This window comes from Hippopotamus amphibius, chromosome X, assembly GCF_030028045.1.
Source record: "Hippopotamus amphibius kiboko isolate mHipAmp2 chromosome X, mHipAmp2.hap2, whole genome shotgun sequence".
NCBI lineage: Eukaryota > Metazoa > Chordata > Mammalia > Artiodactyla > Hippopotamidae > Hippopotamus > Hippopotamus amphibius.
Genome location: NC_080203.1, coordinates 31,913,921 through 31,938,519, shown reverse-complemented (window position 1 = coordinate 31,938,519; position 24,599 = coordinate 31,913,921). Strand labels below are relative to the sequence as shown.

The 24,599-nt window shown below is 42.2% G+C and overlaps 1 protein-coding gene across 2 annotated transcripts in view; it reads left to right on the top strand.

The window, feature by feature from the left end:
• Positions 1 to 24,599, top strand: part of UBE2A (ubiquitin conjugating enzyme E2 A) — a 70,897-nt gene that overhangs the window by 6,106 nt on the left and 40,192 nt on the right. The window lies entirely within an intron of this gene.

The following is a 24,599-nucleotide window of genomic DNA, read 5'->3' as shown; positions in this document are numbered from 1 at the left end:
CCAGGGGGGCACGCAGGAAATTCTTGGTACATGATCAGAACGATTAGATATTACTTAACAATGTGAATCAAACTTTTTCATGTCACAGCACACAGAGAACAGAGAACATTTGTCTAGCACACTGAGATAAAAAGGAAGAGCTGTCCCAGTCTCCGCGGAGCTCCCCCAAAGCCTGAGGGCATCTCAGCATTCCTGGAATCCTCTTGTAGCACCTGGGGTGGCAAGCGCCGCCTGTTGTGTATAAAAGTAGTCGCAGAAGCAGTGGTGAACCTTGTCAGGATCCTCTTTCCCTTGGTGGGTGGCCCTGCAGTGACCATAGGTACAGGTGGGAATGGCTACTGAGCAGTGCATAAGGGTATTATATACCTGCCTTGGCCCCAGGGCAGAGCTCTGCAGGCTCTGCTTTACTTGTGCCCCTTTCCTGATGCAGAGAGGCGAAGAGATCACGGCCACCCCACAGACCTCTGGGCCAAAGCAGATTGCATCTGGGGATAGTGTGGGTGGAGCAGAGACCAAAGACATGGCATCCAGTCACAGCAAAAGGCAGGACCAGGGCATCTGCCGTCTGTCACCCTACAAACTGCTTCTCTTTCCTCCTGCTGCTACACTCAGGCCTCAGTGACTCATTCATCTCCAAAGCCCTTAATGAGGGGCAGCCAGCTGCCAAGCCCCATGTCAAGTACTGAGACTATAGGATGGAACTGTTGGCTTTGAGGAATTCAGTCTGGGGACTTCCCTGGTAGCACAGTGGTTAAGACTCTGAGCTCCCAATGCAGGGGGCCCAGCTTCGATCCCTGGTCAGGGAACTAGATCCCACATACCTGCTGCGACTAAGAGTTCACATGCCACAAATAAGGAGTCTGCCTGCCGCAACTAAGGAGCCCGTGAGCTGCAACTAAGGGGCCCACGGCCGCAACTAAGGAGCACATGTGCCGCAACTAAGACTTGGTGCAACCAAATAAATAAATAAAATATGTTTTCTTAAAAAAGGAACTCAATCTGGTAGAAAGACAGATATGGAAAGAGGGGCCCTGAATAGGGCATGTCCTTAAAGAGGAGGGAAGGTGCGAGGACCTAAGAGAGCCTCAGGTAGTCACGAAAGTTTGCAAGAACACTTGAAGAATAAGTGGGGGTGGGGAAAGGAAGAGTAACTGGGGCGGAACGAGGCAGATTTCCAGAGAGAAGGACACGTACAAAGACGGCATTGAGCTGGGGGAGAATGAGGTGTGTTGAAAGCCCTTCCAGGAGTCCAGTTGTGCTAGAGTCTAAAGTGCTGCATGGGAGTGGGGTGGAGGGTGATGAAGCCAGGCTGGCAGCAGCCAGATCAGTGCCAATGAAAAGAGTTTTTACTTCATTCTGAAGGCAATGGGGGGCCCCTGGGGCACTCTGAACAGGGGAGCACTGGGATGCAGTCACTGTTAAGCGGCACTGGTCTGGCAGGAGAGGGGAGGGCCGGCTGTCGAGGCAGGGAGACTGCTGAGGGGGCCGCTGCCAGCCTTTGGGTTATGTGGGTTCGAAGTCTGAATGAGGACATTATCAGGGAGGGTACAAAGGGAGGATTTGAGACCCCTTAAATAAGTGGAGTCAACAGAATGTAAAAGTTGTACGGAAGTAGGTGATAAGGGAGAGAGGTCGTGACAAGAGAAGTGCCAGGTTTCTGGCTTGAGTCACTGGGCACGTGGCAGTGGCATTCGCTGAACTCGGGAACACAGGGAAGATCCAGGCTGGGGCAGGGGAGGGAGACGAGCGCCCCTGTGGATATAGTGGTTTTGAGGTACTTGTGGGACATCGAGGTGGGGATGTCTACGAGCCTGTTGAATATAAAAGTGTTATCACTCAGCAGCAGAGGTCTGGCTGGAGATATGAATTTGGACGTCTTCAGTACATGTGGTTATGAATGAGATGATGAATGGGGTGATGAATGAAGAGAAGAGGGCTAAGGATGGAACTCTGGAGCTCACAGGCACTTAAGAAATGGAAAGAAAATGGGAGAGAGCCGAGTGTCCTGGCAATGAAGGGAGGACAGACTGGCCATCAGAGCCAGTTGCACCAGAGAAGTCAAACAAGATAGAGTGGAAACCAGAGAGACATTTCAGCAGAGTGCTGGAGGCAGGAGCCACACTGCAGAGGGCTGGTTCCAGAAGCTTAGAGCGAAGCTAGAAGGGGGCTCTGTGTCAAAGGCGGTTTTTGTTGAAGGTATCTGTTCAAATTTCCATGCCAAGGGAAAGAGGTGGAGAGAGATGGAGAGGTTGAAGCTTCAGGAAAGAGAGAGGACATAAGTGATGGAGCAAGGCCCAGGGAGAGACCTGAGGACACGGAGGAGGTGGCTCTAAGCCGCGGGCAGGAGGAGAGGGCTGGGGGTAGGGAAGAGGGTCTTGCAGGTCGTGTTTGCTGAGAAGCCGAGTCTGAGACAGGAGGGTTTTGAGGGAGTGCTCCTAGTATCACCACCCACGGAAGGGAAGGAATGGAAGCAGGACTGGACTGCAATGCAGGTTCGACAAAGGCCCCAGGTGGACCCACAGGAAGCCCTGAGGCCAGGAGGTGGGACCAGGAGCTGGGCCTTTACACCCTCCGTCAGTCATTCATTGCATACAGGCTGCCCTAGGAAGCTGGCCCACCCTTGGGCAAAGCAGCTCTTTTCCGCTGAGGCAGTCCTTGAAGGGGCCTGACGGCTGAGGGCTGTGGGCATAGACACTGAGTCCTTCAGTCCTGAACGGGGGTCAGGGATGCACATACAGTGCCCGCGACAGAGAGAAAGGGGGCGCCATTGCCTTTGAGTTGAGTCTGTGGGCCAGTCAGGCTGAGGCTGAAGTTTACACTGTTGGCCTGAATTTTGCTCTGCGAAAATGGAAACAAGCCCTCCTGCCGCAAAGGGGGGCTGGTGGGGGTCGGGGGCTGGAGGAAAGTGGAATGGCAGTGGGATGGCTGCTTCAGGACCCTGAAGAGGAGCTGCCCAGGGACATAGGAAAGGATTGCCAGGTGGTGTTGGGGTCTTAGCGGAAACTAGAGAAGGAATCATTTCGGCAGGCACGAGGAGCGTTCAGAGTTCAAGGTCACTCATCCTCGGATTTAGTTAGTTTGCACCAGTAAACGTCTATATTATTTAGAGAGGAATATTTTATTGCACCATGTTCCTAAATTCACAAACCTTTTGCCTAAACTATTTCCTAAATAAGACCTAAATTCAAGGATTCCGGTATCTAACTCATTTTTGTTATGACAGTAGTTACTTATGCTAATGGTGACAATCTGGCTATTGGCAAATAAACGATGTGGATATTAAACATTACAAACCAATCAGAAAACTATTTCAGAGTTGACAATAAAGAAAATAAATACTTTATGAGCAGGTGAATGAAAATGACAGGAGTCAGGATTAAGCTTAATCAGTAGGCAAAGCCAACATGTAGGAAATTTCAAAGGAAAATTAATTATGAAGCCACAAAGGAGAAACCATTGCTATGATGATGAAATCAAAACAGATTGCTCGCAGGGTACTAGAGTGACAACAAACAAGTCTACTGCCCAATTAAATGGGCTTTTAAAATCCATACAGGAAGTCTGTGGATAGTCATTCAAAAACGATGCTTTGCTGTTCAGAGAAGAGAGGGTCCCCGCACGAGGGGGAGCGGTTAGAATGAAAATTCACTCGGCTTAGAGTGTAGGCTAGGCAAGCGACTGTGCCTCGCTCAGGAAACCAGCTTGTCGTTCACGAGTACCTGTGAGTGAGTATACAACAACTTGTATAACTGGCAGTAGCAATATGGCTCCTAGGAGATAAATGACACAGCCAATTCAAGAACAAAGTCAGCATTTGTGATGGAGCCTCACCCTGCTTCACTGCACAGATTTGCTGGTGAGCATGTGTTTTTTGCCCAAGCTATCAGTGACTCTAACTGTAGAAATTTTAGGACACGGAGAATGGCAGGCCGACAGGGGATCATTGCCTTGCTGCACCTTAAAATCATTCTAGATACAAGGGGAGTTGCTCAGGCTTCCAGCTGTACCTAGAAAAGAGATAGGTCTGCCCCCAGCCTCCAGGGCTGGATCGCTCCCAGCAAATATCATCCTACAGCTCCTTCCAGCAGCCTGCCAGACCTAGACACGAATTCCAGGAGCTCCAACCACTGTTTCCCATCCCTCAGCCCCTAGTCTCAAAAACACACGTGCACAGAGTACGATGATAATGCCTTCTTTATCATACTCCAGTCTCTTACGGGTTTTGCCCTCATGACCTCATTTTTAATTTTGAAGAATCCTATACAGTAGGTACCAGGCAGACCTTGTTTATTTTTGTTTTTTAATTGGGGTATAGTTTATTTACAATGTTGTGTTAGTTTCAGGTGTACAGCAAAGTGATTCAGTTATACATATACATATATCTACTCTTTTTTAGATTCTTTTTCCATATAGGCCATTACAGAGTATTGAGTAGAGTTCCCTGTGCTATACAGCAGGTCCTTATTAGTTATCTATTTTATATATAGTAGTGTGTATATGTCCATCCCAATCTCCTAATTTATCCCTCCCCCCCTCTTATAACCTGGTAACCATAACCTTGTTTTCTATATCTGTGACTCTATTTCTGTTTTGTAGGTAAGTTCATTTGTAGCCTTTTTTTAGATTCCACACATAAGTGATATATATCTGTCTTTCTCTCTCTGACTCACTTCACTCTGTATGACACTCTCTAGGTCCATCCACGTCTCTACAAATGACTCAATTTTGTTCCTTTTTATGGCTGAGTAATATTCCATTGTGTATATGTACCACACCTTCTTTGTCCATTCCTCTGTTGATGGACATTTAGGTTGCTTCCGTGTCCTGTCTGTTATAAATAATGCATCCCACTCCTGGGCATGTATCTGGAGAAAACCAGACCTTCTTTTATTGTGCTTCACTTTACTGCACTTCACAGATACTGTGGGTTTTTTGTTTGTTTTTTTTGCTGCGCGGCATGTAGGATCTTAGTTCCCCAACCAGGGATAGAACCTGTGACCCCTGAAGTGGAAGCACGGAGTCTTAACTACTGGACCACCAGGGAAGTCCCACAGATACTGTGTTTTTCACAAATTGGAGATTTGTGGTCACCCTGCATCGAGCAAGTCTATTGGTGCCATTTTTCTAAGAGCAAATTGCTCACTTTGTGTCACATTTTGGTAATTCTCACAATATTTCAAATTTTTCATTATTATATTTGTTTTAAAATTTTATTTATTTTATTTTTTTTGGCTGTGTTGGGTCTTCGTTGCTGCACATGGGCTTTCTCTAGTTGTGGTGTGGGGGCTACTCTTCACTGTGGTGCTCGGGCTCCTCAGTGCGGTGGCTTCTCTTGTTGCAGAGCATGGACTCTAGGTACACGGGCTTCAGTAGTTGTGGCTCACAGGCTCTAGAGTGCAGGCTCAGTAGTCGTGGCGCACGGGCTTAGTTGCTCCACAGCATGTGGGATCTTCCTGGACCAGGGATTGAACCCCTGTCCCCTGCATTGGCAGGCGGATTCTTAATCACTGCGCCACCAGGGAAGCCTCATTTCATTATTATATTTGTTATTGTGATCTGTCATCAGTGATCTTTGATTTACTATTGCAAAAAGATTACAACTCACTGGAGGTTCAGAGTGTGGGTAGCATTTTTTAGAAATAAAGTCTTTAAATTAAGGTATGTACATTTTTTAGACATAATGCCATTGCACACTTTAGAGACTACAGTGTAGTATAAACACAACTTTTATATGCACTGGGAAACTAAAAAATTCATGTGACTCACTTTATTGCAATATTTGCTTTATCGTGGTGATCTGGAACCAAACCCACAATATCTCCAAGGTGTGCCTGTACTGCCATCATCCCCACTTTATAGATGAGGACATTGAGACACAAAGAGGTAAAGTGACTTGCCCAAGATCACAAGCAGCACATGACAGAGCTGGCACCCAAACAATCTGATGGCAAAGTTGTACATTTCCCAGAATGCTATGATGCCGCCCACATTTTGAAGACTAGACCAGAGATTTCTAACTGTTCTGTCTTCTTTGGGCCCCTCTGAAAATTTGGTGAAACCAGTGAATTCTTTCCCCAGAAAAATGCCCATCTGCTCACACATACACAACAACATATTACTTTCAAAGAGTTCAAGGACTCTCTGAAGTTCAAGCTGAACTCTGTGGAGCCCAGGTTAAGAACCTTTGCTGTAGGCTAGCCCACTCCCAGGAAGCAGCTTGCCCTAGACCCCCAACTGGCTCATCAGGCCCCCAGCTTCCTCCGGGAGAGTGCGTGTCCGCTGCTTTGGGGCTACTCTCACAGCTGAAGTTCAGAATGCTCTGGCTTTGTAATCTGACACTTGTGACCTCACATTTTCCCTGGTACCATGCCCAGTGCCATCTGCTACACCAGGATGAGGTTTCTGGTGGGCTAGCCCAGCCCTGGCCCACAGATGATAAGAAAGCTTGACGACTTTTCACAAAGAGATCAGGGCACTGTGCTCTAAGTGCAAAAACAGAGAGGAAGGGGACTCAAGCTCCCCAGCAGAACAGGTGAAAACTGGTGATACCAAGGGTGCCGCAAGCACTGCTACAGTTCAGAACTGGAGATCAAACCAGGAAAGGATACGAGAGGACACAGACAGAAACCTGCTCTGAGGGCGGCCAAGCTGGGTGCTGCGGTTTGGCCTCTACTCCCAGAGCTTCAGTCGATTTGACCTATCCCAGAGCTCAGAGCTCTCAGCAGAGAGATGTGGGATTCGCGTTTGAGTTCAGCACAGGTGGGGGCAACCAGGGTTGCGGTTCCTTTATTCAAGCAACAGGCTAGTATTTAGCATGTATCTATTTACCAAGCACTTACCATACGCCAGGCACTGTTCTAAGCACTTTACAAATATTAACCCACTTCATTCTTGTAAACCACGATGAGAGGGGCACTGCAATTGTCTCCAGTTTCCAGATGGAAAGCCTGAAGCACAAGTGATATCAAGTGATTTGCCCAAAGTTACACAGCTAGTAAGTGGCAGGGCTGGGATGCATACTCAGGCAGTCTCGCCCGCAGCGCCCATGCTCCGGGGCAAGTGTGGTCCAGGGACTGGGCTACTGGACAGTGACAGAGGCTGAAGCCGTGAGCAGCACAGACTTGGTCCCTCCTCCAAGGTGCTTACCTCCCAGCGTGGCCCCAGAGGGTCAACAGGCAATGCATCCTGACCAGTTCCTCCATCAGGGTGGGGATGCTGTGACTGTGCTCGAGAGTGGGCTGAGTGGCCGGGCTCTAGAGCAGCAGCCAACAGGTTACAGGGACTCCTTTCTCAAGCTCAAAGGAGCCAAACAGAAGGAGGTGACCCATTTCTGGTGGTGGGGCCTCCTGTTCAGCTCCCACTCTGAAGCTTGGAAACCAAACCTCTGCGAGTGAGGCTCCCATCGGGAACTGCGGGAGTGAAGGAACCAAGCAAGTGCCCTGCCTCCTGTCTGGGGTCTCAGAACAGGGGCTCCCTGTTCCTTTGTCGCTCTTTCCCTGCAGAGACAGCGAGCTCCCTGAGGGCAAGGCCAAGGCTTGCATCTTTCTCCATCATACCCTCAGCGTCCAGCACAGGCTGGGACCTAGTCATCACTCAGTAAATGTTTATCTAATTCAGTCACTCAACCAGTATTTATTGAGCATCTCCTATGTTACCAGGAACTACTAGGCTCTGGGTTTCAACAGTGACACACACACAAATCCCTATGCTCACTGTGAGAGTGCCAGACAATAAACAAACCAAATGAGCAACAAAAATATACAGGGTCTTAGGGGAAAATAAAAGCAAGGAAGGAAGATAGGAAGCATGGGGAGGTAATGACGTTTTAGATAGAACGGGCAGCAAAGAGCTCTCTGAGAAAGTGACATTTAAATCAAGACCTTCTGAAGCAGGGGAGGGAATGGGCCATGCAGATACCTGAGGGAAAAGTGTTTCAGGCAGGGGAACAACAAATGCAGGGTGGGAAAGTGCCTGACAGGTTTGAGGGCCAGGGATGAGACCACCGTGGCTGGAGGGGACTGAGCTGAGGGAGCTCATAGTAGGAGCTGAGGTCAGAATGAATGAACGAGTAGCGGAGATTGTATCTTGTGCCCAGGAGCGGGGGAACCAAACCAGCTGCACACCATGGCAGCCCTCCAAACCCTGCTGGGACTCACAGGGGAGGCGGGGGAGGCCCCACAGGAATGCCTATTAATAACTCGCTCTCTCTCCAGCTCCATTCCAAAGGCATCACTGGATTCTCAGGGCTGCATTCCCACTCCACCCCCAATCCCAGGGCCTGGGACGACAGACGGGGCTTCCTTGAAACTCCTCCTTCTCCTCCTCATGGGTCTGAGATCAGGGCTGAGCCAGCAGAAGCAAGCTGAGATTAAGATTGACCTTTAGAGTTTACGCAGTCTATCCTTCTACCCCCAGAAAGCACTCCACTCACTTGTCCTTTGAGATGCTATGATGAAGGGCAGGATGGGATGTGGCCACCTATTCCCTCTGGTCCTTCTGAGAGGAAAAAAAAAGTTTTCATATAGGGTCTTTAGATAGCAAATTCTCTTTCAAAGTCCCACTTTCCTAACGCCCTCACTCAGCCTCTACCTTCAGGGGCAAAAAGAACAAGCGGCCTTGCCTTCCTTTAGGGATCTGGGGCCTGCACTGTCCCCAAAGAGTCGAAAGTCAAACCCTCTATTATCTAAAAGATGATTCGTAGTTCTGTAGATATTTTGACTATGAGCTTCTGTATATACCTTTCTGTATTACAGATATCTTTACCTACTCTGTGGGTTGCTTTTTCACTCTCATAACAGAAACTCTTAATTTTAATATAATCAAATGTATCCATCTTTTCTTTTATGATTAGTACTTTTGTGTTTTAATTAAAAAGTCTTTCATTTCCCAAAGATAATGAAAATATTTTGCTATATTATTTTCTAGAAGTTTTATATTTTACCTTGAACACTTATTTTGTTTTATTTATTTTTAAATATTTATTTATTTATTTGTCTGCACCGGATCCCAGTTGCGGCATGCGGGATCTTCATTGCTGCGTGCAGGATCTTCAGTTGTGGCATGTGAACTCTTAGTTGCAGCATGTGGGATCTAGTTCCCCGACCAGGGACTGAACCCAGGCCCCCTGCATTGGGAGCACAGAGTCCCAGCCACTGGACCACTGGGGAAGTCCCTTACCTTGAACATTTAGATCTACGATTTACCTAGAACTGATTTTTGTGGATGATATGAGGTAGTGGTCAAGTTTTCTTTTTGTCATATGGATAGACAGTTGTCCCAGCAAAGTTTTGTTTTTTCTTCATCCTTTCCCAGTGGCATCTTTGTTGTATATCTGTTATATCTGTACAAGATATGTCCAGATGTTTCTGGACTCTCTATTCTGTTTCATTGATCTATTCGCCTATTGCTGGGCCAATATCATGTTGTTTTAATTACTTTTACTATATAATAAGATAATATCTAGTAGAACAAGTCTTCCCACTTAGTTCTTCAAGAATGCTCGGGCTATTCTTGGACCTTTCCATTTCCATATAATTTAAATTAGCTTGTCAAGCCTCCCCCACTTACATACACACATGCAACTGCTGGGATTTTTTTTAAATTAATTTATTTATTGGCTGCACTGGGTCTTCATTGCTGCGCGTGGGCTTTCTCTAGTTGCAGTGAGTGTGGGGGCTACTCTTCCTTGTGGTGCAAGGTCTTCTCATTGAGGTGGATTCTCTTGTTGCAGAGCATGGGCTCTAGGCGTGGGGGCTTCAGTAGTTGCGGCACGTGGGCTCAATAGTTGTGGCTCGCGGGCTCTAGAGCACAGCCTCAGTATTTGTGGCGCACGGGCTTAGTTGCTCCTCAGCATGTGGGATCTTCCTGGACCAGGGATTGAACCCGTGTCCCCTGCATTGGCAGGTGGATTCTTAACCACTGTGCCACCAGGGAAGCCCTGTTGGGATTTTTGAATGGAATCTCATTGAATTTATAAATCAGTTTGCAGAGAACTGACACCTTAAAGATATTGCTTCTTTCAATTTGTGAACACAGTATATCACTCCATTGATTTAGGTTTTAATTTTTCTCAATAATTTTTTATAGTTTTCTATGTAAAGGCCTTGCATATGTTTTTTTTTTGATTTTCCCTAGGTATTTTTATGCTATTGTAATGACAACATTTAGATTTTTAAAATTTCCAACTGTTTGTTGATTACATACATAAATACAATTGATTTTTGATATTGTCCACATGTTCAGCAACCTTTATAAGTTTATTTATCAATTCAAATATTTGTTCTTCAATTTTTTTTGATATTCTATGTACACAATCGTGTTTTCTACAAATGATGACAGTGTTGTTTTTTCCTTTCCAAATCTTTAAACTTTTTGTTTCTTTTCCTTCTCTTATTACACTGGTTAGGATTTACAACAGAATGGTAATATGGGGAATCCTTATCTCATTTCCAATTTCATGAGGCAAGATTTAAAGTATGATACTTGGTGTATAATTTTTTATAGATACCTTTTATTATAGTTAAGAAATTTCTTCTATTCATAGTTCCTTATTCCCATGTGTATCCTTACAATAAATCCCCATCATTTATGATAACATGAGTATCTGTTCCTGACATCCAAAAGAGCTTAATTAAAACAATAATAATCTTGACACTTTCTTGCAAATATTTATACCTCTCGATTTTCTTATTCAGTGAGGTAGAACTTCCAGAATAACATTGAGTAATAGCAATGATGGCAAGCATCCTAGTCTTGTTCCTAACATTAATGAAAATGCCTCTAGAATTTCATCTGGATCCTATTTGTTAATATTTTATTTAGAACTTTTACAACTATATTCAGGACTTTTATATCTACATTTGCAGGTGAGATTGGTCCATGTATTTCTTTCTCCTGCTATCACTGTCAGGTTTGGTATCAGTTATCTTACTTTCATATCAAAAATTGGGAAAAGTTATCTTTTTCTATTCCCTTAAATAGTTTAAGAACCATCTATTTACTGAAGTTCTGCTAGAACTCAATGACACATTCTCACTACCCAAGATCACCACTGTTAATATCTTAATGCATACCCTTTCAGATCTCTCTCTTTATGAGTGTGTGTGAGTACACATGAACGGATATATAATACACCAAATAAGATATCACTCTGCATGCTGTTCTGCAAACTTTTTTTATTCAACAATCTCCACCACTTTAATAAATTTTCATCTCATCTAATACCACATATTTTCATATTTTCCCAATTGACCTCAAAATGACCCTTATAGCTTGGTTCCAAACCAAAACCCAATTCAGAACAAGGCACTCACTAATTGAATCTGGCTGTTTTGAAAAGGGAAACTTTTTCTAACAATTATATTTATCTTAAAATGGAAATGGCTGCTTTTGGAAATTGTAAGTTTACCAACATTGGAGACTTTCAAGCAAAGGCTGGACCAACATGTGCCTGGGAGGCTGCACAGGGAATTCCTGCATATGGGACATTAGAGCACATGATTTTTAAGGTCTTTTCCAAACTTAAGTGATAACGATTCTATGAATGACTTTCTCCAGATCCTATTATTGTACCACTTCTGCACTGAATCTCACCCCCTCCTGCCTACTAAAGTGCATCACTCTAGTAATTCTTCTCTTTTCTGTATTAACTTTTACTTCTCTCTTGGCAGTTTCCTCATCGCCATTCAAATATGTTGTTATTTCTCCCATCTTGAAAATACCTACTGTCAGTCTTTCCCACGCCACATACCACCCCCAGTTCTCTCCTTTCCTTTTACAGCAAAACTCCAAGAAACAAACAAAAAAGTTGTCTGTATTCACTGCCTCCAATTCCTCATCTCCCATTCTCTCTTTCTTTTTTTTTTTTTAAGCTCTTTATTGGAATATAATTGCTTTACACTTTTGTGCCAGCTTTTGAGGTACACCAATATGAATCAGCTGTATTTATACATATATCCCCATATCCCCTCCCTCCTGTGACTCCCTCCCACCCTCCCTGTCCTGGCCCTCTAAGGCATCACCCGTCATCGAGTTGATCTTCCTTTGTCATACAGCAACTTCCCAGTGGCTATCTATTTTACACTTGGTAGTGTGTATATGTCTATGCTACTCTCTCACTCTGTCCCAGCTTCCCCTTCGCCCCCAGCCCTCCCAACCCCGTGTCCTCCAGTCCATTCTCTGCATCTGCATCCTTATTCTTGCCCTGTCACTGGGTTCATCAGTATCTTTTTTTTTTTTTTTAGGTTCCATATATATGAGTTAGCATACAGTATTTGTTTTTCTCTTTCTGGCTTACTTCACTCTGTATGACAGACTCTAGGTCTATCCACCTCATTACATATAGCTCCATTTCATTCATTTTTATGGCTGAGTAATATTCCATTGTATATATGCGCCATATCTTCTTTTTTTTTTTTTTTTTTTTTTGCGCCATATCTTCTTTATCCATTCCTCTGTTGATGGGCATTACAATAGCCAGGACATGGATCCCATTCTCTTTTAAACTCAGTCCTGTCAGGCTTTTGCTCATACCACTCTATTGAACTGCTCTTGTCAAGGTCCCCAATGAACTCCACATTGCTAAATGCAATAACCATTTCCAAGTCCTCATCTTACTTACATGTGCTGGTCATTTGCCTATTTGCTCTCCGAGCCATTCCCTCTTCTGCTCTGCTGTGTAGAACAGACTACATTTCCCTACTGCCCTTCCCCTCTGACTTCGTGAAACATTTGGCCAATGGGAATCATTGGTTTAAGATTAAAGAGCAGGAGAAGGGGAGAAGCCAGCGTATTCCCCTTCCTTTCCCTCCATTTGGAGTGTCTTTCTATCAGCAACTGTATGTCCTCTGTGGTTCCCACTGGATAGGCCCTCCCTCCATGGACCAAGCTCCTGCTGGGCCAGCCTTCCTGCTTCTGCTGTGTGGTCCCTGATCTTGGATTTGGGCAACACCATATTCTACTTTTACCTCCAGTAGAGGTGAAACAGATTTCTGCTGTTGCTAAATTTCTGGGTTAATTCACCATCCCCTACTTGGCTTCTCAGCTCTTCCCAAGAAGAACAGCTCTCACCTAAGTAATGAATTCCTCATGTTAAATTCTTCTGGTTTAAAATTCTGAATGTCGTTTCTGTTTTCTAACTGGCCCCTGTCTGATACAGAATACCTACTTCTCTTAGTTTTCAGGATATTTCACTGTTTTCCTCCAACATTATTAGCCATTTCTACTCAGTCTTCTTTGCTAATTTCTCCTCATCTCTTGACCATTAAATGATGGAGTGCCCCAGGATTCAATCTCTGGACATATTCTCTTTGCCTATTTACACATATCTTTGAGAGTCTCAACCTGTCTCATGGCTTTGAATAACATCAATGTGCTGAACACTCCCAAATTTCTATCTCTAGCTGGACCTCTCCACCCGACTACATACTCACCTGCCTACCTGACATCTCCACTTCAACAGCCAATAGGCATTTCAAACATAACATGTCCAAAACAGAGCCCTTGGCCTTGCCCTAAATGGGGTTCCTCCCCATCTCAATAAACTACACTTCAATTCACCCAAGTTATTCGACCACACATCAAGACGTTGTCCTTGATTTCCCCCTTCCCCTCACTTCCCACAATCCATCAGCTAGTCCTGATAACAAAACCTCCAAACCACACCTCCATTCACTTTTCCCAACTCTTTCTCTACTACTCGGGTCCAACCACTCTCATCTCTCACCTGGGCTACTACACTAGTCTCCTCATCGGTCTCCCTGCTTCCATGCTTACTTCCCAACAACAAGCCGTTCTCCATGTAGCAGCCAGAATAATTTTAAAACAGAAATCAGGTTACTCCTCTGCTGAAAAGTCTCCGATAATTTCCCACTGTAGTTTTAAGATCCGAAATCCTTCTTTGGGCCTGCAACGCCACACACGGCCTGGCTTCTGCTCACTCCTCCTCTGACCTCACCTCTTGCTGCTTGTTCATTCTCTCTCACTCATTACAATCTAGCCACATTAGCCTTCTTCCTGTTCCTCCAACATGCTAAGCTTATCCCTCCATAGGGCCTTTGTATCTTCTACTGCCATCATCTGGAATGCTTTCCCCCAACCCTCAGCTGGCTGACTTATCCTCATCCTTCAGGTCTTATGTAGCTCGAATGGCCCCCTCCTCAGAGTTCCTGACCACCATCATTCTCTAGCACATCGCATTATTATTATTATTAGTTATTATTATTATTATTATTATTGGCTTTGCCATGCGGCATGCGGGATCTTAGTTCCCTGACCAGGGATAGAACCCACGCCCCCTGCATTGGAAGCGCAGAGTCTTAACCACTGAACTGCCAAGGAAATCCCACGTCACACTATTTTAACTGATAGTTTTCTTGTTCACTTGTTTGTCTGTCACCCCTGCCCCCAGAATGTGAACTGCTTTGTTCTCCACTGTCCCCAGCTCCTAGTGCAATATCTGGCACATAACAGATACTTAATATATATCAGTTGATTGAATAAAAGCTGGATTAGCCTTGAGCAGGAAGGGGGCCACCGCTTCCTCTGAGACTGGAGAGAGAACAGATAGGAGCAGATACAACAAAGTGCGCCTCTATGTTCTTGGTACTTTGGGAGGAAAATCATCTGCGGAGAGGGAGGCTTTGCAGGCAGAGAGGTTTGAGAAAAGTGGTGAAGGCTCTAAATTGTTCCTAGGGAAACAGGAGACTTGCTGACACAAAACACATAGTAGAAGGATTAACTAGCTGTGGTAAGAACCCAGCTGATACTGGAAATATAAATTCACAATGTCAAACTCCACTAATTTATAAGATATGGACACTCATCTATTTGGGTAAAAGATCAGAGAAAGCAGGTTGTAGGACTGATTCTAAATTGGGAGCCTGCAGGTCAGAATGTTATAATATTAAAAGGAGGTAAGATTTATCCATTTTTTAAATTAAGCATGGCTGCTGTAATAGAAGTCAAATTCAAAGTTTTAATCAAAATTTTGATAATTAGGACTCATTGGCAGTGGCTTAAAATATTTGGGCAGAAGACTATTACCCTACAGATTTGTGTAATTTTTTGGAAAAAAAAAAAACGAACTATAGGTCTCACCTGTGTACACCTAACTCTAATCATTGTCACTATAATGAAATGTCATTGCCTCTCACTCACTTCTCAGGCCTGTTGCCAATTCCAGACTGGTTTACCCAGAGACCTCTGAACCAAGAGCTAATGCACCCCCTTGACCTTGCCACAAGTATGTAATATGAAGTTTCTTTTTTTCCTTCTTTTTTTAAAAGAATTTTTTGATGTGGACCATTTTTTAAAGTCTTTATTGAATTTGTTACAATATTGCTTCTGTTTCATGTTTTGATTTTTTGGCCATGAAGCATGTGGGATCTTAGCTCCCTGACCAGGGATCGAACCGGCACCCCCTGCATTGGAAGGCAGTCTTAACCACTGGACCGCCAGGGAAGTCCCTAAAGTTTATTTATGGACTTCCCCAAAAGCAATTATCAGAGTTACTGTCAACTAGAAGAGGGCAACGCTCAGGCACTTACTCTTGGGAGTCAGAATGCCACCATGAGACAAGTCAGACTTGGGGCTCAGGGCCTGGGGTCCGGAGATAAATGGAAATTTCAGCCTGAATTTATATAAGAATAGGCCTAGTGAGTTTGAAAATACACCTGAGATTATTTTCCTTGTTTGAAAGGAGGTAAGGTTTACAATAGCATCAGAAGAAATGAAGGCATAAATTTGAACAAAATATTTGCAGGATCTGTACATGAAAAACCACAAAACACTGGTGAAAGAAGTCAAAGATCTAAATAAATGGAGAGATATATCATGTCCATGGGTTGGAAGATGCAATATTATTAAGATGTCAATTCTCCCCAACTTGATTTTTAGATTTTATACAATTCCAATCAAAATCCCAGCAAGAATTTTGGACATACCAACAAGCTGATTCTAAATTTTATATGGAAAGGCAAAGAAACTAGAGTAAACACAACAATTCTAAAAAGGAACAAAGAAGCATCATACTACCCAGTTTTAAGATTTACTATAAAGTTATAATACTCAAATCAAAATAGTGTGGTATTGATGCAAGGATAGACAATAGACAGAAGAGAAAGTCCAAAAATATAGTCAACTGATTTTTTTTTTTCCTTTGGCTGTGACGCGTGGCTTGTAAAATCTTAGTTCCCTGACCAGGGATCAACCTGGGCCCATGGCAGTGAAAGCATTACGTCCTAACCTCTGGGCCTCCAGGGAATTCCCAGATTTTTGACAAAGGTACAAAGGCAATTGAATGGCGAAAGGAACGTCTTTTCAACAAATGGTGCTGGAACAACTGCACATCTTTATGCAAAAAAAAAAAAAAAGAAAAGAAAAAGAAACAACACATGGATCATAGATCTAAATGTAAATATAAAACTTCTAGAAGGAAATATAGAAAAAATATCTGCATGATCATGGGTCATGAAAGGCACTACGCAATGAAAAGACAATGGAAAGACAAACCAGAGACTGGGAGATGTTGCAAATCACATATCTGATAAAATATTTATTAAAGAGCTCTTAAAACTCAACAAAATAAAAACAAACTCAGTTTAAGAATAGGCAAAAGATCTGAGCATATGCTTCACCAAAGAAGATATACAGATGGAAAATTAGCAAGTAAAAATATGCTCACAATGAAAAAATCAAATAATCCAATTTTAAAAATGGGCAAAGGACTTGAATAGACATTTCTCCAAAGATAATATACAAATGGCCAACAAGCATACGAAAAGTTGCTCAACATCATTAATCATTGAACAAAGGCAAATCAAGACCATGAAATATTATCGCTATTAGGATGGCTAATATCAAAAAACAGAAAATAGGAAATTCCCTGGTGGTCCAATGGTTAGGACGCCACGCTTTCACTGACGAGGGCCCGGGTTCAATCCCTGGTCAGGGAACTAAGATCCCACAAGCTGTGAGGTGCAGCCAAAAAAAAAAGAAAAAATTGGAAAAAAAACCCCTAGAAAATAAGAAGTGTTGGTGAGGATGTGGAGAAATTGGAGCCCTGTACATTACTGATGGGAATGTAAAATGGTGCAGCTGCTGTGGAAAACACTATGGAGGTTCCTCAGAAAATTAAACAGGATTACCATATGATCCAGCAATCCCAATTCTTGGTATATAGCCGAAAGAATTGAAAGCAGGGTCTCAAAGAAATATTTGTACCCAACGTTTATAGCAGCACTATTCACAATTGCCAAGAGGTGGAAGCAACTTGAATGTCCATCAATGGATGAATGTGTAAACAAAATGTGGTCTATGCATACAATGGATTTTTTTTAAAGCTCTTTATTGGAATATAATTGCTTTACACTGTTGTGCCAGTTTTTGAGGTACACTAAATGAATCAGCTTTATTTATACATATATCCCCATATCCCCTCCCTCCTGTGACTCCCTCCCACCCTCCCTGTCCTGGCCCTCTAAGGCATCACCCATCATCGAGTTTATCTCCCTATGTTATACAGCAACTTCTCGTTAGCTATCTATTTTACATTTGGTAGTGTATATATGTCAATGTTACTCTCTCACTTTGTCCCAGCTTCCCCTTTGCCCCCCCGCCGTGTCCTCAAGTCTGTTCTCCACATCTGCATCTTTATTCTTGCCCTGTCACTGGGTTCATCAGTACCATTTTTTTAGATTCCACATATATGAGTTAGCATACGGTGTTTGTTTTTCTCTTTCTGGCTTACATTGCTCTGTATGACAGACTCTAGGTCTATCCACCTCACTACAAATAACTCAATTTCATTCTTTTTTATGGCTGAGTAATATTCCATTGTATATATGTGCCACATCTTCTTTATCCATTCATCTGTTGATGGGCATTTAGGTTGCTTCCATGTCCTGGCTATTGTAAATAGTGCTGCAATGAACACTATGGTACATGTTTCTTTTTGGATTATGGTTTTCTCTGGGGATATGCCCAGGAGTGGGATTGCTGGGTCATATGGTGGTTCCATTTTTAGTTTTTTAAGGAACCTCCAAATTGTTTTCCTTAGTGGCTGTACCAACTTACATTCCCACCAACAGTGCAGGAGGGTTCCCTTTTCTCCACACCCTCCAGCATTTATTGTTTCTAGATTTTTTGATGTTGGCCATTCTAACCGGTGTGAGGTGATACCTCATTGTGGCTTTGACTTGCATTTCTCGAATATTAGTGATGTTGAGCATCTTTTCATGTGTTTGTTAGCCATCTGCATGTCTTCTTTGGAGAAATGTCTATTTAGGTCTTCCGCCCATTTGTGGATTGTGTTATTTGCTTTTTTGGTATTAAGCTGCATGAGCTGCTTGTATATTTTGGAGATTAATCCTTTGTCAGTTGCTTCATTGGCAAATATTTTCTCCCATTCTGAGGGCTGTCTTCTCATCTTGTTTATGGTTTCTTTTGCTGTGCAAAAGCTTTTAAGTTTCATTAGGTCCGATTTGTTTATTTTTTATTTTATTTCCATAATTCTAATAGGTGGGTCAAAAAGGATCTTGGTTTGATTTATGTCATGGAGTGTTCTGCCTATGTTTTCCTCTAAGAGTTTTAGTGTCTGGTCTTACATTTCGCTCTTTAATCCATTTTGAGTTTATTTTTGTGTATGGTGTTAGGAAGTGTTCTAATTTCATTCTTTTACATGTAGCTGTCCAATTTCCCCAGCACCACTTATTAAAGAGGCTGTCTTTTTTCCATTGTATATTTTTGCCTCCTTTATCAAAGATAAGTGCCCATATGTGCTTGGGTTTATCTCTGGGCTCTCTATTGTTTTCCACTGATCTATATATCTGTTTTTGTGCCAGTACCATACTGTCTTAGATCACTGTAGGCTTGTAGTATAGTTTGAAGTCAGGAAGCCTGATTCCACCAACCCCATCTTTCCTTCTCAAAGTAGCTTTGGCTATTCGGGGTCTTTTGCATTTCCATACAAATCATAAAATTTTTTGTTCTAGTTCTGTGAAAAATGCCATTGGTAATTTGATAGGGATTGTGTTGATAAGATGGTAAATTTTATGTGTTTTTACCGTAATAAAAAAAGGAAGAAAAATATGTTCAACATCATCTATCATTAGGGAAATGCAAATTCAAAGCATGAGATACCACTGAAAAACTGTCATAGATTAGAGACTAAAAAGACATGAAATCTTAAATACAATGTGAGATCCTGGATTGAATCCTGGAACATAAAGAGGACATAGTAGAAAAACTGGTGAAATCCAAAAGAAGTCTTTAATTTAATGTTATTGTACCAATATTAATTTCTTAGTTTTGACCAATGTACTATGGTTTTATATATATTAGTTGGCTAGGGCTGTTAATAACAAAATTCCATGGACTGGGTGACTTAAACAATACACAATTATTTGTCACAGTTTCAGAGACTGGTAAGTCCAAGATCAAGGTGCTGGCTGATTCAGTTCCTGGTAAGAGCTTTCTTCCTGGCTTGCAAATTGCTACCTTCTTGCTGTGTTCTTACATGGGAGAGAGAGGTGGACATAAAAAAACAGAGAGTGACAGAGAAAGAGAGGGAGAAGTCTCTGGTCTCTTCTTGTAAGGGCACTAATCCTGTCACGAGGGTCCCACCCTCATGACCTCATCTAAACTGAATTACCTCTCAAAGGCCCATCTCCACATACCATTATGTTGGGTGTTAGGGCTTCAACATGTGAGTTTGAAGGGGGATACAATTTGGCTCATAGCATTATATAAGATATTAACATTAGGGGAAATGTAGTTAGTAAAGAGTATAAAGGAACTCTGTACTATTTTAGTAACTTTTTGGTAAATCTAAAATTATCCAAAGACTTTTTAAAAGTTAAAAAAAAAATCAAGGTGGGAATTTCCTGTCGGTCTAGCGGTTAGGACTCCGTGATTTAACTACTGAGGGCCTGGGTTCAATCCCTGGTCAGGGAACTAAGATCCCACAAGCTGTTCAGTGCAGCCAAAAAATAAAAAAAATAAATAAATAAAAACAGGTTGCATTTACCATAAGTGATGCTCGTTTTCCTGGAGGAATATAAAAGATTAAAAGCTCAAGTGTAATGGATTGTGCTTTGTTAAAACTGAGTGAAAAAGAGGAGTAGTCAGGTGAAGAAGCAGAGTAAAACATCAAAAGAATAAAAAAGGGCAGATTTTCCCTTAAGAAAAGGAGGTGGTCCGCAGTGGTAAGGCTCTTAAAATGGTCAACACAAGCTAGTTTTTAAAAAGCTTTTCAAGGAGTCCCCTGGCGGTCCAGTGGTTAGGACTTGGTGCTTTCACTGTGGGGGCTCAGGTTTAATCCCTGGTCAGGGGAACTAAGATTTTTTGCAAGCCACATAGCACGGCCAATAAATAAATAGCTTTTCAACTTTTCTTAAACAATAAAATTACACTTCCAAAGGTCATCATTCTATCTTTTTGTTTGGTTTTGCAAATTATTGACTGTGATAAAATAGTAAAATGTTGCTTATCACAGTCAATAATTTGCAAAACCAAACAAAAAAATAGAATAAGACTCTCCAAAATTTCAATATGGCTCTTTATGCTAACACTAAAACACTGTATTTGTGGCTAAAATACTACAACTAAAATAGAGACTATGTCATGTTGTTTTAATAACTATTTCAATATGAAAGAATAAAACACAATGAAGAGCACACGCTTGTTTGGTGCTAGCGACATAATTTGCAGTCATTTTTTAAAATTAATTTACTTATTTGCTGCGTTGGGTCTTCATTGCTGCATGTGGGCTTTTTCTAGTCGTGGCAAGTGGGGGCTACTCTTCATTGTGGTGCACCGACTTCTCATTCCTATGTCTTCTCTTGTTGCAGAGCACAGGCCCTAGAGCTCGCTGGCTTCAGTAGTTGTGGCTCACGGGCTTAGGTGCTCTGCGGCACGTGGGATCTTCCTAGACCAGAGATTGAACCCGTGTCCCCTGCATTGACGGGCAGATTCTTAACCACTACCAGGGAAGTCTCACAATTTGCAATCTTAAAGACGAGATAAAATGCATAATTTGAACCAGATGTTGAAATGGTTCAGGATTAGTATCTAAGGGCAAATATTTCAGAAAATAGGTAGAAAGGTAACCATGCATTTGCTACAGGGAGTCCTCTATGCAAAGGTCTTTATATTGCACTTTACTTGATGGCTCAAAATGAAAGTGTGATCTGTTCCCAATCATGTATTTTTAAAATTTTTTTAATTTTTATTATAAATTTATTTATTTTTTATTTATTGGCTGCGTTGGGTCTTCGTTACTGCACATGGGCTTTCTCTAGTTGTGGTGAGTAGGGGCTACTCTTCATTGTGGTGCACAGGCTTTTCATTGCAGTGGCTTCTCTTGTTGTGGAGCACAGGCTCTAGGTGCGTGGGCTTCAGTAGCTGCAGCATGTGGGCTCAGCAGTTGTGACGCACGGGCTTAGTTGCTCCGCGGCAAGTGAGATCTTCCTGGACCAGGGATCGAAACCACGTCCCTTGCACTGGCAGGTGGATTCTTAACCACTGTGCTATCAAGGAAGCCCATGTATTTTTTTTTAAATCTCACAGGAGAAGCAATTTAGCATAGTTCTACAGTCAGATTTCTGGCATTATCACTTACTGGCTATGGCATCTTGGGAAATGTAAACTCTCAGAACCTCAGAGTACTCATATGTAAAATGAGAATGAAAATAGTTAAACCTATCTCAGGATTATAGTCTTGTTTAGATTAAGATAATACCTTGTAAAGTTCCTTCTATGGCACCCAACTCAATAAAAATAGTAAGTATTCAATAAAAGTATTATTATTATTGCTACTATTTTTGATTACTAATACTAATAAAATAATCACCCTTCACAGAGAACTAGAATAAATAATCCTAAAATTTATGTGGAACCACAAAAGACCCAGAATTGTCAAAGCAATCCTGACGAAAAAGAACAAAGTTGGAGGCACAACCCTTCCAGACTTCACACAATACTACAAAGCTACAGTAATCAAAACAGCATGGTATTGGCACAAAAACAGGCATACAGATCAATGGAACAGAATAGAGAGCCCCAAAATAAACTCACACGCCTTCGGTCAATTAATCTTCAACAAAGGAGGCAAGAATATACAATGGGAGAACGACAATCTCTTCAGCAAGTGGTGCTGGGAAAGTTGGACAGCCACATGTAAATCAATGAAGTTAAAACACACCCTCTCATCATACACAAAAATAAACTCAAAATGGCTTAAAGACTTAACATAAGACATGACACGATAAAACTGCTAGAAGAGAACACAGGTAAAACATTCCAACATAAATTGTAGCAATGTTTTCTTAGGTCAGTCTCCCAAGGCAATAGAAATAAAAGCAAAAATTAAAAAATGGGATCTAATCAAACTTACAAGCTTTTTGCACAGCAAAGGAAACCATCATCAAAACAAAAAGACCACCTTTGGACTGGGAGAAAATGTGTGCAAACGATGTGACTGACAAAGGCTTAGTTTCCAAAATATACAAACAGCTCACACAACTCAATAACAAAAAACCAAACCCAATTGAAAAGTGGGCAGAAGACCTAAAGAGACATTTCTCCAAAGAAGACATATAGATGGCCAACAGGCACATGAAAAGATGCTCCACATCGTTAATTATTAGACAAATGCAAATCAAAACTACAATGAGGTATCACCTCACACCAGTCAGAATGGCGACCATCAAAAAGTCTACAAATAATAAATGCTGGAGAGGGTGCAGAGAAAAGGGAAACCTCCTACACTGTTGGTAGGAATGTAAATTGGCACAGCCACTGTGGAAAACAGTATGGAGGTTCCTTTAAAAACTTAAAAGAGAGTTACCATATGATCCAGCAATCCCACTCCTGAGTATATATCCAAAAAAGATGAAAGCTCTAATTTGAAAAGATACATGCACCCCAACATTCATAGCATCACTGTTTATAACAGCCAAGACATGGAAGCAACCTCAACGTTCATCAAGAGATGAATGGATAAAGAAGTTCTGGTGTGTGTGTGTGTGTGTATATATATATATATATATATATATATATATATATATATACACAATGGACTATTACGCTCAGCCATAAAAAAGAATGAAATAATGCCATTTGCAGCAACATGGATGGACCTAGAGATTATCATACTAAGTGAAGCCAGGCAGAGAAAGACAAATATTATATGATATCACTTATATGTAGAATCTAAAAAATAGTACAAATGAACTTATTTACAAAACAGAAGCAGACTCAGAAACAGAAAACAAACTTATGGTTACCAAAGGAAGGTGGGGGGGGATAAATTGGGAGTATGGGATTAACAGATGCACACTACCATGTATAACATAAACAACAAGGTCCTACTGTATAGCACAGGGAATTATATTCAATATCTCGTAATAAATTATAATGGAAAAGAATAGAAAAAATATAAATATATACATATATATATGTATAACCAAATCACTTTGCTGTATACCTGAAACTAACACAATATTGTAAATCAAGTATACTCCAATGAAAAAAAATAATAATCACCCTTCAAATCTAAGAACAAAACAAAACAGATGTAGTGGAAGTAAGAGTATGAAACGTAGCAATGGTAGGAGGTTGTGGTCAGAGCAGAACGGTGGATCTCACGGGTGGTGTAGATGATATCCAAGGAGGTTGTGGCTAAAGTGTAGCGAAGGTAAAGGTCACTGTTTGGAGTTGAGGTCAAGGAATTGTGAGGAGGTTAAAGTTGGTTATCGACATGATGCCTAATTGTCTCTCAGAATGAGGACAGGAAATGAGGTGGAGAGGAAGACTCAGTTGCAAAGCCCCCATTGGATCCAGGAGAGTAACTGGGAAACTGGTCACACAGTCCCACCCCGGGCTTTCCCAGGACGCCCCCATCCCTCTTCCTCCCAGTTCTTGCTAGCTCACAGCTACCCTGACTCCGAACTACTTTGCCTTCCAAATTCAGAAACTGTGGGAAAAAAGTAAAGAAAAATGCCCTACGATTTCCCAGCAGCACCTCACATACATGGCTTGGGTGCTTACTAAGTACAAGCCATGTAAATAATACAGAGGCTAAAACACTCTTCCTGTCCCAACACCCTGCAATACAGGTGAACAGATAAAAACATGGATACAAACACTACACACTGATGTCACTGAAGCAGCATGACATTAAATATTTATGTATACAACACTCCCCACAAATAGAAAATGTGAAATAAAAGACAGGTAACTTTTGGTTATCTCAGTGTCATTTCTTACTCTATCATGTCTCCCTCCCAAGTGCCCACACATGGAAGCAACACTCTTCGCTGCTTGACATGATGGTAGCTCCCAGGGGTTGCTTACTGAGATCACATTTGCACTCAGATCAGAGCTCTCCTACCCCCTCACTGAAATCTGGCTTTTCCTTCTGTAAGTGCAATGTCTGATAAGGGTTGGCTTGCTTATAGTTTTAACATTTGAGGTAAAGGAAACTTTATGAAGATTCTGGCTTGTTATGGATTTTCTCTGACAGTAGAAAGATTCAAACCCTAGCCAATACCTGCCAGTCTAAGAACAGAGACAGAGCCACATAAAAGGATCTGGCTTGCTGT